At 37.9% G+C, this 16228-nt stretch overlaps 1 protein-coding gene across 7 annotated transcripts in view; it reads right to left on the bottom strand.

Moving 5' to 3' along the window:
- Nucleotides 1-16228, bottom strand: part of ORC4 (origin recognition complex subunit 4) — a 90588-nt gene that overhangs the window by 64186 nt on the left and 10174 nt on the right. The window contains exon 1 of one of the 7 annotated variants that reach the window (XM_017946526.3): nucleotides 14490-14511. The exons of the other annotated variants lie outside the window; for them this stretch is intronic. The gene's annotated coding sequence lies outside the window, so the exon portion shown is untranslated. Of the gene's footprint in view, nucleotides 1-14489; nucleotides 14512-16228 lie in introns of those variants that run through there. 7 annotated transcript variants of the gene reach the window in all.

Below are 16228 nucleotides of genomic sequence, written 5' to 3' on the forward strand. Positions count from 1 at the left end.
AATAAATGACATCATTCAAGAGCAGAAAAAATTCATATTGTTAAATGTCACTTCTTCCAACCTTGATCTATAGATTCAACACAATCCCAATCAAAATCATAGATAGTTATTTTGTGGATATGACAAACTGATTTTAAAGTATACACAAAAAGAAAGAAAGACCCAGAAGAGCCAACATGATACTGAAGGAGAACAAAGCTGGAGGACAAAACCTACCCAACTTCAAGATATTATAAAACTATACTAATCAATACAGTGGGGTAATGGTGAAAGAACAGACAAATCAAGGGAACAAAACAGAGTCCAGAAACAGGCCCATATAAACATAGTCAGTTATGCTTTTAGAAATAAGAAAAGGCAATTCAATGGAGAAAAGAACAATCTTTGCAACAAATGGTAATGGAAAAACTAGACATACACGTCCCAAAACATGAATTGACACAGACCTTACAACTTTCACACAAAGAAAACTCAAAATGGATCACAGACTTAAACATAAAATGCAAAACTATAAAACTCCAAAAATGGCCAGGCACAGTGGCTCACGCCTGTAATCCCAGCACTGTGGGACACCAAGACAGGTGGACCACCTGAGGTCAGGAGTTCGAAACCAGCCTGACCAACATGGTGAAACCCCGTCTCTACTAAAAATACAAAAATCAGCCGGGCGTGGTGGTGGGCGCCTGTAATCCCAGCTATTTGCTGAGAGGTGAAGCCAGCTGGACTTCCTGGGTTGAGTGGGACTTGGAGAACTTTTCTGTCTAGCTAGAAGACTGTAAATGTACCAATCAGCACTCTATAAAAACGTACCAATCAGCACTCTGTGTCTAGCTAAAGGATTGTAAAAGCACCAATCAGCGCTCTGTGTCTAGCTAAAGGATTGTAAATGCACCAATCAGCACTCTGTAAAATGGACCAATCAGTGCTCTGTAAAATGAATCAATCAGCAGGATGTGGGTGGCGACAAATAAGGGAATAAAAGCTGGCCACCCAAGACAGCAGCAGCAATCCGCTCAGGTCCCTTTCCATGCTGTGGAAGCTTTGTTCCTTCACTCTTCACAATAAGTCTTGCTGCTGCTCACTCTTTGGGTCCGCACTACCTTTATGAGCTGTAACACTCACCGCGAGGGTCTGCGGCTTCACTCCTGAAGTCAGCAAGACATAAACCCACTGGGAGGAACAAACAACTCCAGACATGCCACCTTTAAGAGCTGTAACATTCACTGCGAAGGTCTGCAGCTTCACTCCTGAAGTCAGCAAGACCACGAACCCACCAGAAGGGAGAAACTCCGGACACATCTGAACATCTGAAGGAAGGAACTCCGGACATGCCATCTTTAAGAGCTGTTAACACTCACCCCGAGGGTTCACAGCTTCATTCTTGAAGTCAGCAAGACCAAGAACCCACTGGAAGAAATAAATTCTGAACACATCGCAAGGCTGAGGCAAGAGAATCACTTGAACCCAGGACGCAGAAGTTACAGTGAGCTGAGATCCCACCACCGCACTCCAGCCTAGGTGACACAGCAAGACTCCATCTCCAAAAAAAAAACCCAAAAAACAAAAAACAGGCCAGGCACGGTGGCTCCTGTCTGTAATCCCAGTGCTTTGGGAGGCAGAGGTTGGTGGACCACAAGGTCAAGAGATCCGAGACCATCCTGGCCAACATGGTGAAACCCCGGCTCTACTAAAAATTCAAAAATTAGCTGGGCATGGTGGTGCGTGCCTGTAGTCCCAGCTATTTGGGAGGCTAAGGCAGGAGAATCACTTGAACCCGGGAGGCAGAGGTTGCAGTGAGCCAAGATTGTGCCACTGCACTCAAGTCTGGTGACAGAGTGAGACTCCATCTCAAAAAACAAACAAACAAACAAACAAAACTCCAAAAATGTAACACAAAAGAAAATCTAGGAGACCTTGGTTATGGCCATGTGTTTTTAGATACAACAGCAAAAGTACAATCCATGAAAGAAAATAAAAAATTGATTTAGACTTCATTAAAATTAAAAACTTCTGCTCTACAAATGGCATTATTAAGAAAATTAAAACACAAAATACACATGCGGATAAAATATGTGAAAAACACTTACTTTGTTACAATATACAAATAACTCAACAAGAAAATAAACAACCCAGTTTAAAATTGGCATCAAAATAAACATCTCACCAAATAAGATATGCAGGTGGAAATAAGCATATGAAAAGATGCTCAACATCGTATGTCAACAGGGAATTACATAATCAAACAACGAGATACCATTGCACACTTATTACAATGGTTAAATCCAAAAACAATGACAATACCAAGTACTAGTGAGAAGGTAGAGCAATGGAAACTCTCATTCATGGCTGATGGGAAAGCAAAATGGTACAGTGACTTTGGAAAACAGTCTGGAAGTTTATTATGAAACTTAACATATTCGTTTTACACAATCTAGAAATCATGTACTCTGGTTACCCAAATGAGTTGAAGACAGGTTCACACAAAGACCTGCATCTTCCTGTTTATAGCAGCTTTACTTATAATTGCCAAAACTTGGAAGTAAGCAAGAGTGTTCTTCAATAAGTGAACGGATAAACAAACTGTGGTACATCCATAAAATGGAATCTTACTCAGCATGCAAAAGAAACAAAGCCATGAAAAGACATGAAGGAAATTTAGATGTATATTGCTAAGTGAAAGAAGACAATCTGAAGAGACTACCTACTGTATGTTTCCAACTGTATAATATTCTGGAATAGGCACAACTACAGAAACAGATCTTTTAGTGATCAGTGGTTGTCAAGGAAAGAGAAGAAGTACGGAACACGAGATTTTTAGGGCAATGAAACTATTCTGTATGATACTGTAATGATGGATCATTATATATTTATCACAATCCACAGACTGTACAAAACAAAGAATGAATTCATTCATATGTTTGTTTTTAAAGAAGTAAGACATTTCAATAACATTTATATACCAAAGTAAGCAAATTTTTTATATCTTATTTTTCTTTGTCAACACCAATCATCACACTATTCAAGGGCATAATTCCTAATGGTTGGGAAGAGACTCTCGCAATGTAAAGGAAACAAACATATTGTTATTTTATAAGTATTTAATATAATAAAAAGATGTTATCTATGATTATTTCTTCTCAAAGTACCTGACAAAGCTCTGTGATCCCATGCTGCTATTAAATGTATAAAAACATAGTTTAAAAAGACTAATATTATACATATTAGCATCTTGGAATTATTTCTGGGTGCAAAGGTTATAGGTAATTTTCATTTTTTAATCACTTTCATACTGAATGTATATTACTTATTTTTGTAACTTTAAAAATTTTCTTGCACATTTAAATCAAATCCTGTACTTTACAATTTGAACATATAAATTCCTAAGTGTAAATTACGATGCTAAAATTCTATTTTAACTTTTAAACATATGTTACAAACATAAAATGTGTTTTACCATAAATTTTTAAAAACATGATGCTCACCAGATATTGCAGCAGTGTTGGTATAACAGGTTGGACATAATAAAAAAAACCCACCAAAGTCTAATGGGTATTAGCTGAAACCCAGCTTTTCAGGGAAAATAGTTTTGGTATTTACTCATTATAAAGTAAGTTGACTGAGACACATACAGACCATACAAGTGGTCATATTAAGAGTGCGTTTAAGACCGACATTTCTGGGTTATCTATATTAGAAAATATATATTTTTTGTAAACAATACAAAAAAGAAATAAGGAGAAAGTGAAACTGTGCAAGTGAAAAGCCAACAGATCAGAACTTAATTCTTGAAAAGTCTGACCTCAACTCTTTGGTCATGCTATAATTTGGATATGGTTTCTTTATCACCACCAAAGCTAATGTGGAAATTTGAACCCCACTGTGGCAATATTGAAAGGTGAGGCCTAGAGGGAGATGTCTGGGTTCTAGGGGTAGATGCCTCATAAATGGCTTAGTGCTATTCTGGAGTTAGTGTGTTCTGGCTCTCACGAGACTGGATTAGTTCCCTGGCGAATGGCTTAGTTCCTTCCCACAAGAGTGGGTTGTTATAAGGCCACTATGCACTCCTCAGATTTTCCTCTTTGAATGTTTCTTTTTCTCCTTTGACTTTGTCCACCATGTTGTGAAGTAGGAAGTATGAAAGCCCTTCTAGAAGCTAGGTCTATGTTCTTGAACTTCTCAGTCTGCAGAACTGTGAGCTATAAGACCTCATATCTTTACAAATTACCCAGTCTTAGGTATTCTTTTATAGCAATACAAAGGCAGGTCAAAATTTTACACGATTCTCAATTCCCCTATTAATCAAGAAAGTAGTATAGGACTAAGAATTTGCTATGTTTTATTGGAGGTGAGGAGAGACATGGGAGAATATAAGATAAAGGGTAAAAAGAGATTAGGAAAAGGTAGCAAACCCAAAATATGTTTAAGATCAGCACTTTGGGCAAGATCTGGAATGAAAAGAGAGAATAAAACAGAAATGAAAGGATGGGAACAGCTGTCAATTCCAGGTTTCATCTGCCTTTTGGTTTATAATCTTCAACTCATATCTTATTTTTCTACTTATGCATTTAGTAAAATATACAAAGCCATCCAGTCTCATCAGCTAATACTCTAAATAATATAAACATACAACAAGTTCACTTAATAACCGGTCTTTTAATTTGGGCTAGAATTCAATGAGAAAACCATTCCTAAAAGACTTGCAGTGCTAACATGGTTTAAATTAAACAAAAGCCTCTAACCCACTTCATCAGAGGCCATGAGGCTTATTTTCTATAGAGGATAAGACAGAAATCTACCCTAGGGACACAAGACACAGCAGAAGATGAGGGTATCAGACAAAAAAGTTTTGAGGGGGAGGAGAGGATTAAGATAGTGTTTATATATTGAATATTGAGGCTCTCCAGCTACCTTCTTTCACATAGTTCTCATAGCACTGGCAATCAGACTTATACCTTAAAGCAGGGTTTCTCTGGATAACATTTTAAATTTGACTGTTCTTCGTTGTTGGAGCTGTCCTATGCACTGTAGGATGCAACAAGACCCCCAGATTCTATGTATCAGTTTTCAGTAGCAACCTATCTGTGGCAATCAAATAAGTCTCTAGACACTGCTGAATTTCTTTTAAGAGGCCAAATTGTACCACTTGAGAATCACTGACTGAGAGGTAGAAGATTGGAGAACTCTTCTTATTAGACTCTTATTAGGCTTCCAAACCTAAAGATAATGACACCAGGGGTTTCCATCCCAAAAATGCCCAGCCATATTCACAGAACTCTAAAATAGCTTTCTAATGCCCTTGACATAAATTTGAACATACAATCAAAGATTGCTACATAGCTGACGAAAGCTTCAAGATTAAAAAGACCAAAACATATTAACAGAAAGAATAATTTGGAAAAAACAGAGAAAGCAGGAAGCAATAAATTTCAAAACAAAACAACAATAATTTTAATTAAATTCACAGAAAGAGAAAATAACAGAATATAATAAGAAAATTATACAGAGATCAAAAAAGGTCTTTTGGAAATTAAAAGTATGATAGCAGAAATGAAAGTCTCAAAAGTTTGAAAAAGGTAAATTTTCCAGAAAGTATGAAGAAAAAAAAAAAATGACAGAAAAAAAAATAGTCCCAGGAGGTAGAATGTTTAGAGTTCTAGAACCAAAAACAAAGGCAAGAAAATTAAAGAAAAAATATGAGGAACTTTCCCAGAGTTGATGGACACAAAATGTCAGACTGAAAGGATCCATAAAATGCATGGCAAAATGAATGACTATAGACTCATAATAAGTCACATCGCTGTGACATTTCAGAACTCTAGATACAACAAAGAGAAACATTTGATAAGCCTAAAAATGAGATTGTATAATCTTCCCGAGAGGAGATAAAAGTGATCAGAAGAGCGATGGAAGTAAGAAGGGCTTCTAATTTTACAATAGATGCTACGAATACCTTCAGAGCTCTTAAGAACAATTTCACTTTTATAATTTGAAAGCCAGCTAAACTAATAGTTGGAGTAAAATAAAGACACTTACATAAATATAACACCACAGAACATTTGCCTTTCAGAAAGCTACTAGAAAATGGAATAAAACAAGAGAGTACACAAGCCGAAGGATTAAATAGGATATAGGAAACAGAGGAACCAGCATAGGATAGAGACTGCACCTGCAGCAACTCTATAAAGCAATGGGCCAAAACTGCAGTACATCAGAATGGTCTGGGAGAAATTTCTTGATAATGGATAAACTGATAAAAATACTTGATACCTCTGAATAAATGGAGAGGCTATTTTGACAAGCAGCAGATAGTTTGGGTCTAAATGAATAATAAATATTTAGAACTATACAAATGCTAAATGGTTGTATATGAAAAATTAAGCTATCAATGGGAAGAGGGGGGGCAGTGGATGGGATGTTTGTGGAAAAAGGCTAAATCTACATCACCTACAGTAAGTCAAGAGATAATGCCTAAAACCAAAAAGACAGGAGGTAGCAAAGTAAAATGTTATTTAGAGATACAGAAGTATATACCAGAAGAATAAGCCAAAAAAAGTTTCAAAAGTATTTGCCTCTAGATGGGAAAACTGGGGTAGTGACAGCCACCTCATCCAACATCATAGCCTTCCTGGGATTGAGCAAATAAGGTAATAAAGGCCCGAACATTTTGTTGCACCATGGTATCAGTCTGAAGGAAAATATTCTGGAGAATCTAACCTATGACAAAGAAGTGAGAACTGTTTTTAATAATAAGCCATGGACAAGCGGTTAAAAATGTAAGCATGTGTTCTCTTACCTTTGCAAGAGTTAAAAGAAAAAGAGAAAGAGAAGAAACACGCTGCTTAAAAATATTTTCTAATTTCATTAACTTGGCTTCTTATACTGCAGAGCCAAATGTTATTTTAGAAATCTGAAACCCATCAGACTAACTACGGATCTCTCTGCAGGAACCCTAAAAGCCAGAAGACAGTGGGGGGTCAATATTCAACATTCTTAAATAAAAGAATTTTCAACCCAGAATTTCATATCCAGCCAAACTAAGCTTCATAAATGAAGGATAAACAAAGTCCTTTACAGACAAGCAAATGCTGAGAGATTTTGTCACCACCAGGCCTGCCTTACAGGAGCTCCTGAAGGAAGCACTAAAAATGGAAACGAAAAACTGGTAACAGCCACTGCAAAAACATACCAAATCGTAAAGACCATCGACACTATGAAGAAACTACATCAAATAACGGGCAAAATAACCATCTAGCATCAAAATGATAGAATCAAATTCACACAAAACAATATTAACCTTCAATGTAAATGGGCTAACTGGCCCAATTAAACAGCACAGACTTGCAAACTGGATAAAGAGTCAAGACCCATTGGTGTGCTATATTCAGGAGACCCCTCTCACTTGCAAAGACACACATAGGCTCAAAATAAAGGGATGGAGGAATATTTATCAAGAAAATGGAAAGCGAAAAAAAGCAGGGGTTGCAGTCCTAGTCTCTGATAAAACAGACTTTAAACCATCAAATATTAAAAAAGACAAAGAAGGGCATTACATAATGGTAAAGGGATCAATGCAAAAAGAAGAGCTAACTATCCTAAATATATATGCACCCAGTACAGGAGCACCCAGATTTATAAGGCAAGTTCTTAGAGACCTACAAAGAGACTTAGACACCCACACAACAATAGTAGTGGGAGACTTTAACACCCCACTGTCAATATTAGATCAACAAGACAGAAAATTAACAAGGACACTCAAGACTTGAACTCAGCTATGGACCAAGTGGACCTAATAGACACCTACAGAACTCTCCACCCCAAATCAACAGAATATATATTTTTCTCAGCACAACATCACACTTATTCTGAAACTGACCACATAATTGGAAGTAAAACACTCCACAACAGATGCAAAAGAATGGAAACCATAAAAAACAGTCTCTCAGACCATAGTGCAATCAAATTGGAACTCAGGATTAAGAAACTCGCTCAAAACTGCACAACAACATGGAAACTGAACAACCTGCTCCTGAATGACTACTGGGTAAACAACAAAATTAAGGCAGAAATAAATAAGTTCTTTGAAACCAATGAGAACAAAGACACAATGTACCAGAATATCTGGGACACAGCTAAAGCAGCGTGTAGAGGGAAGTTTATAGCCCACAGGAGAAAGCAGGAAAGATCGGAAACCAACATCCTGACATCACAATTTAAAAAACTAGAGAAGCAAGAGCAAACAAATTCAAAAGCCAGCAGAAGACAAGAAATAACTAAGACCAGAGCAGAACTGAAGGAGATAGAGACACAAAAACACTCTCAAAAAAAAAAAAAAAAAAAGAATCCAGGAGTTGCTTTTCCAAAAATATTAACAAAATAGATACACCACTAGCCAGACTAATAAAGAAGAAAAGAGAGAAGAATCAAATAGACACACAAAAAAAATGATAAAAGGGATATCACCACTGATTCCATAGAAATACAAACTACCATCAGAGAATACTATAAACACCTCTACACAAATAAACTAGAAAATCTAGAAGAAATGGATGAATTCCTGGACACACACACCCTCCCAAGACTAAATCAGGAAGAAGTCAAATCCCTGAACAGACCAATAACAAGTTCGGAAATTAAGGCACTAATTAATAGCCTACCAACTAGGAAAAGCTCAGGATCAGATGGATTCACAGACGAATTCTACCAGACGTACAAACAGGAGCTGGTACCATTCCTTCTGAAACTATTCCAAATAAGAGAAAAAGAGGGACTCCTCCCTAACTCATTTTATGGGCCCAGCATCATCCTGATACCAAAACTCTGGCAGAGACACAACAAAAAAAAGAAAATTTCAGGCCAATATCCCTGATGAACATCGATGCAAAAATCCTCAATAAAATGCTGGCAAACCGAATACCAGCACATCAAAAACCTTATCCACCATGATCAAGGCGGCTTCATCTCTGTGATGCAAGGCTGGTTCAACATACACAAATCAATAAATGTAATCCATCACATAAACGGAACCAATGACAAAAACCACATGATTATCCCAACAGATATAGAAAAGACCTTCAACAAAATTCAACACGCTTTCATGCTAAAAACTCTCAATAAACTAAGTATTGATGGAACGTATCTCAAAATAATTAGAGCTATTTATGACAAACCCACAGCCAATATCACACTGAATGGGCAAAAATGGGAAGCATTCCCTTTGAAAACTGACACAAGAAAAGGATGCCCTCTCTCACCACTCCTATTCAACATGATATTGGAAATTCTGGCCAGGGCAATCAGGCAAGGGAAAGAAATAAAAGGTATTCAAATAGGAAGACAGGAAGTCAAATTGTCTCTGTTTGCAGATGACATGATTGTATATTTAGAAAACCCTATTGTCTCAGCCCAAAATCTCCTTAAGCTGATAAACAATTTCAGCAAAGTCTCAGGATACAAAATCAACGTGCAAAAAAAACAAGCATTCCTATACACCAATAATAGACAAACAGAGAGCCAAGTCATGAGTGAACTCCCATTCACAATTGCTACAAAGAGAATAAAATACATAGGAATACAACTTACAAGGGATGTGAAGGACCGCTTCAATGAGAACTACAAACCAATGCTCAACAAAATAAGAGAGGACACAAACAAGGAAAAACATTCCATGTTCATGGATAGGAAGAATCAATATCATGAAAATGGTCATACTGCCCAAAGTCATTTATAGATTCAATGCTATCCCATTCAAGCTACCATTGACTTTCTTCACAGAATTAGAAAAAACTACTTTAAATTTCATATGGAACCAAAAAAGAGCCCGCATAAACCAAGATAATCCTAAGCAAAAAGGTCAAAGCTGGAGGCATCACGCTACCTGACTTCAAACTATACTACAAGGCTACAGTAACCAAAGCAGCATGGTACTGGTACCAAAACAGATATATAGACCAATGGAACAGAACAGAGTCCTCAGAAATAACACCATACATCAACAACAACATCTGATCTTTGAAAAACCTGATGAAAACAAGCAATGGGGAAAGGATTCTCTATTTAATAAATGGTGTTGGGACAACAGGCTAGCCATATGGAGAAAACTGAAACTGGGCCCCTTCCTTACATCTTATACAAAAATTAACTCAAGATGGATTAAAGACTTAAACATAAGACCTAAAACCATAAAAACCCTAGAAGAAAACCTAGGCAACATCATTCAGGACATAGGCATGGGCAAAAATTTCATGACTAAAAAACACCAAAAGCAATGGCAACAAAAGGATATGAACAGACACTTCTCAAAAGAAGACATTTATGCAGCCAACCAACATGTGGAAAAAAGCTCATCATTACTGGTCATGAGAGACATGCAAATCAAAACCATAATGAGATACCATCTCACACCAGTTGGAATGGCAATCATTAAAAAGTCAAAAACAACAGATGCTGGAAAGGATGTGGAAAAACAGGAACGCTTTTACACTGTTGGTGGGAGCATAAATTAGTTCAACTATTGTGGAAGACAGTGTGGCAATTCCTCAAGGATCTAGAACCAGAACTCCAGAACAACCATTTTACCCAGCAATCCCATTACTGGGTATATACCCAGAGGTTTATAAATCATTCTACTGTAAAGACACATGTATATGTATGTTTACTGCAGCACTGTTCACAGCAGCAAAGACTTGGAACCAACCCAAATGCCCTCCAATGATAGACTGGATAAAGAAAACGTGGAACATACACGTCACAGAATATTATGCAGCCATAAAAAAGGATGAGTTCATGTCCCCTGTAGGGACATGGATGAAGCTGGAAACCATCATTCTCAGCAAACTAACACAGGAACAGAAAACCAAACACCGCATGTTCTCATAAGCGGGAGCTGAATAATGAGGACACATGGTCACAGGGAGGGGAACGTCACACACAGGGGCCTACTGGCGGATGGGGGGATAGGGGAGGGATAGCATTAGGAAAAATACCTAATGTAGATGACAGGTTAATGGCACATGTATACCTGTGTAACAAACCTACATGTTCTGCACATGCATTCCAGAACTTAAATTATAATAAAAAAGAAAAATTTAAAATAGATGTCTTTTTCCTCACAGAAGAGGCAGAAAAGATTGCCGAAGAGAATCCCCCAGGAATCATCCCCCAGCAGGAACACCAAAATGAACAATTATCCATGCAAAAATAAAAATTAAAAAAAAAAAAAAAAAAAAACACCTTCATAAGAATCAGCTGGGCACAGTGGTACATGCCCGTAATCCCAGCACTTTGGAAGGCAAAGACGAGTGGATCATTTGATTTCAGTTCAAGACCAGCCTGGGCAACCTGATGAAACCCTGTCTTTACAAAATGTGAAAAAATTAGCCGGGCATGGTGGCATGCGCCTGCAGTGCCAACTACTCGGGAGGCTGAGGTGGGAGGATCACTTGAGCCCAGGAGGTCGGTCGAGGTTGCAATGAGTTGAGATCACACCACTGCACTCCAGCCTGGGTGACAGAGTGAGACCCTGCCTCAAAACAAACAAACAAACACACAAAGAAACAAATAAACAAAAAATCCAAAATCAAGTGAGCAATCATGACCCCTGGTTTTAACCAGGAAAGAGGCACTGAAGAGGGCAGAAAAGACAGTCTTGCACTGACTACACCACCCCTCCGCCAACCCCAGGCAGCACAACACTGAGATAGAATCTGTGTGCTTGGGAGAGAGAGCGAAAGTAAGTGTGGGATTTTGCACTGGAACTCAGTGCTGCTCTGTAACAGCAGAATATAACACAGGGCATTGTGCTGGCGCCCACAGAAGAAGCATTTAGCTCAGTCCTAGGCCAGAGAGAAATCCTCCACTCCAGAGGAAGTAATTGGCCTTCACCACATTCTGACTAAAGTGGTCTAGGGCCCGGAATAAATTGGAGTGACAGGCCACAAGGACTGCATCCTTTGGCAAGCCTTGGTACTGCACTGGCCTTGGAGGTAATGGATTTGAGTTAAAACACAGTGCAACACCACCTGTGGCAGCTAAGGGAATCCCTGAGACACCCCTCCCTAACCCCTTCAGCTCGGGGTAAGGAGAAGGAAGAGTACAGAGAACTTTGCTTTGCAACCAGAGTATTGGTTCAGTCACAGTAAAATAAAGCAAAAAGACAGATTTCTGAAGCTTTTGATAGCAAGCTGTTGCTCTGGGATGGCATTTACAGATTCACCATAGGCAGGAAGGGAATGGCTGCCCTGATGGGATGGACTCAGTCTTGAAAGAATTCACCACCTGCTGACTAAAGTGGCCTTTGGCCTTGAATAACCAGTGGCAGTCATGCAGGATTGGCCGTGGCCCTTGGGTGAGCCCCAATACTGTGCTGGTCTGCGAGGCTTCAGAGGCAACTCAGCACAGTTCCAACTGTGGTGGCTACAAAAGTGCCTGTATCATCCCCCACCAACACTGGGCAGGCCAGTACAGAGAGACTCCTGACTGAAGGAAAGGGAAGGTAGAGAGCAAGAGACTCTGACTGGTAACCCAGGGAATTCTCTCAATTATCTTCCCAAGTCCATCAGAACTGTGTATGTAGGAGTCTGCAAGAGTCACAGCGTTCCTGTGCTTTGGACGCTCTTTAATGCCAAAATGGCTGCAGTGACTACAGGCTTGGGTCACAACACTCAATCTGCTTTGATTTCTTGGAAAGCCCCCCTGGAGAGTGACAGGAACAAACAAACCCAAACTGTGAAGACTAGCTCTTCCATGCCTAGATATCAATGAATGTCCACAATTACCAAGAACATCTAGGAAAACAGGACCTCACCAAACAGACTAATCCTGGAGCAGTAAAGATATGTGACCTTTTAGATGGGAAATTCAAAACAGTGGTCTTGAGAAAGCTCAATTTAATTCAAGATAAAAGAGATAAAAAATTCAGAATTATGTAAGAGAAACTTAACAAAGAGACTGAAATGATAAAAAAAAAACAAGCAGAAATTCTGAAGCTGGAAAATTCAACGGCTGAAAATGCATCAGTCTCTCAACAGCAGAGGAATGAATTAGTGAGCTTGAAGACAGGTTATATGAAAATACAGTCATAAGAGAAAAAAATAATAAAAAACAATGAAGTATGCCTACAAGGTCTGGAAAATAGCTCTCAAAAGGCATAATCAAAAAGTTACTGGCCTTAAAGAGGGCGTAGAGAAAGAGACTGAGGTAGAAAGTTTTTTCAAAGAAATAATAGCAGAGTACTTTTCAAACTTAGAGAAGCCAGAAGAGAGTAGGATGACAAACTTTAGCAGAAACCCTGCAAGCCAGAAGAGAGTAGAATAGTATTAGGTTGGTGCAAAAGTAACCACGGTTTTTGCAATTATTTTTCATGGCAATTAATATTGTGGCAAAAACCATGATAACTTTTGCACCAAACTAATACATCTACTGAAATTATCCTTGAAACATGAGGGAGACATGAAGATTTTCCCAGACTAACAAAAGCTGAGGGATTTCATCAACACCAGACTCATCTTTCAAAAAATGCTAAAGGGAAGTTCTCCAATCTGAAAGAAAAGGACATTAACAAGCAACAAGAAATCATCTGAAGGTATAAAACTCACTGGTAAAAGTAAGTACACAGATAAATACAGAATACTCTAACCGCTCATATCTTTAGTAGGAAGATTAAAAGACAATCCTATTGTTAGATATGTGTTCTAACCTCCACCTTATCTGGAGAAGCTTCTTCTTTTAGAAAATCCAGCAAAATAACTAAGCCAAGACACGTTAACAAAAAAAGTTTGAGGCCGGCACGGTGGCTCACGCCTGTAATCCCAGCACTTTGGGAGGCCGAGACGGGAGGATCACGAAGTCAGGAGATCAAGACCATCCTGGCCAACACGGTGAAACCCCTTCTCTACTAAAAATACAAAAAAAATTAGCTGGGCGTAGTGGTGGGCGCCTGTAGTCCCAGCTACTCAGGAGTCTGAGGCAGGAGAATGGCGTGAACCCGGGAGGCAGAGCTTGCAGTGAGCCGAGATGGCGCCACTGCACTCCAGGCTGGGGGACAGAGTGAGACTCCATCTCAAAAAAAGAAAAAAAAAAAAGTTTGAAAAGAAAGTTGTAAGGAAATACAAGGGGAGGGATTGTTAGATATGAGTTCTAAATTTCTTTTCAAAGAATATGTCAGTATGTTCAATTCTTTGCCTTCTACTTTTAAACTTCCTCGTAAAGCAACCTTTTCCGATTATCTACTCCACCCTGACTCATTCTGATCACCTGCTCCACCCTACATTCCAATCACCTGCTCTACCCTAACTCATTCCAATTATCTGCTACCTGCTCTGCCCTGATTCCCACCAAAGCGCTCACTCCGTGATTCTCTTTAAATTAGCCAGTCGGAATTAGTTTAGCCTGTGAGGGCTAACTAAAGTCAACAGGGGAACGACTAAGCAGCACGGGCTACATGCATCAGGGATAAGAACCCCTTACCCTCCCTTGTCCAAATGTGCACTCACCATTGTTCCATCTGTAAGGGCGCACCTTTCTATATAGAAGTAACTTGCCTTGCTGAGAATTAAAAAGAAAATTTTATATTCGAGTGCTATTTCTTTTGTGGCACCGAAACTTTATATATAACATTATCAAAACAAAAAAACAAACAAAAAAACAAAAACAAAACTACTTCAAAACTTAAAAGATAATCTAAAAATATATAGAGACAAAACGTCAAAAAGTGAAGGGATGGAGTAAAAGTGTACAGGTTTTAAAGTTTTTTCTGTGCGTGCATTTTTTCTCTTCTTTGCAATCAGTTGTCATCAGTTGCAAATAATTGGCTATAAGTTGTTATTTGCTAACCTCATAGTAACCACAAAACAAAAACCTCTAATAGGTACACAAAAAATAAAAAGCAAGAAATTAAAACACTACCAAAAAATAACTTTAGCACAAAGGAAGACAAGGAAAAAAGAAAGGGGGAAAAGCCCAAGAAAAGAACCAGAACAACAATAAAAAGGCAGTAGTAAGTCCTTACCTATCAATAATAATACTGAATGTAAATGGACTAAATTCTTCACTATAAAAACATAGACTAACAACAAAAAGATGGAAAAAGATACTGCATGTGAAGAGCCCAAGTAGCTTTGTATCTATTTTTAGATAAAATAGATTTCAACACAAAAACTGTGAAAAGAGAGAAAAAAGGTTATCATACAACACAAAAGGTTTTAATTCAGCAAGAGGATATAAAAATGATAAATACATATCTATCCAAAACAGAAGCACTTAAGATATATAAAGTCAAGTGTATTAGAGTTAAGGAGACAGAACCCAATACAGTAATGACTTGGGACTTCAACAGCCCACTTTCACCATTGGACAAATCATCTAGACAGAAAAAAAGTAATGAATTTAATCTGCACTATAGATTAAATGAACCTAATCGATATTTACAGAAGCCGTCATACAACGGCTGCAAAATACACATTCTTCTCCTCAGCACATGGAGTATTTCTCAAGGATGGATCCTAAATTCTCCGATCAAAAGAGAGGCGCTGAAGGACTAAACCAAACAAGGCCCTAGTACCTGCTACATATAAGAAACTCACTTCATTTATAAAAACATAGATAGACCAAAAGATGGAAAGAGATACTGCATGCAAACAGAAACCCAAAAAGAGCACCATCATGTTAGACCACAAAACAAGTCTGATAAAAATTATAAAGTATCTTTTCTAACCACAATGGAATAAAAGTAGAAATAAATAACAAATGGAACTTTGGAAACTATACAAACACGTAAGAATTAAACAATACGTGCCTGAACAACCAATGAAGTAATTAAGAAGGAAATTTTAAAAATTTCTTGAAACAAATGAAAATGGAAACATAACCTGCTAAAACTATGAGATACAGTTAAAGCTAACACTAAAGAGAACGTTTATAGCGATAAATGTGCAAATCAAACAGTAGAAAACCAAGAAATAAACAATCTAGTAATGCATCTTAAAGAACTAGAAAAGCAAGAGCATACCAAGCCCCAAATTAAGAAAAGAAATAATAAAACAAGAAAATTAATTAAAAACAGAAATAAAATTAAGACAAAAAAAAAATAGAAAAGATCAATGAAATGAAAAGGGTTATTTGGAAAGATAGACAAAATCAATGAACCTTTACCCAGACTAAGAAAAAGAAAAAGAAGATCCAAATAAAATCAGAGACAAAAAAGGTGACATTACAACTGATATCACAAAAATTC

The sequence above is a fragment of the Papio anubis genome, chromosome 10 (genome assembly GCF_008728515.1).
Source record: "Papio anubis isolate 15944 chromosome 10, Panubis1.0, whole genome shotgun sequence".
In the NCBI taxonomy this organism is placed as follows: Eukaryota; Metazoa; Chordata; class Mammalia; order Primates; family Cercopithecidae; genus Papio; species Papio anubis.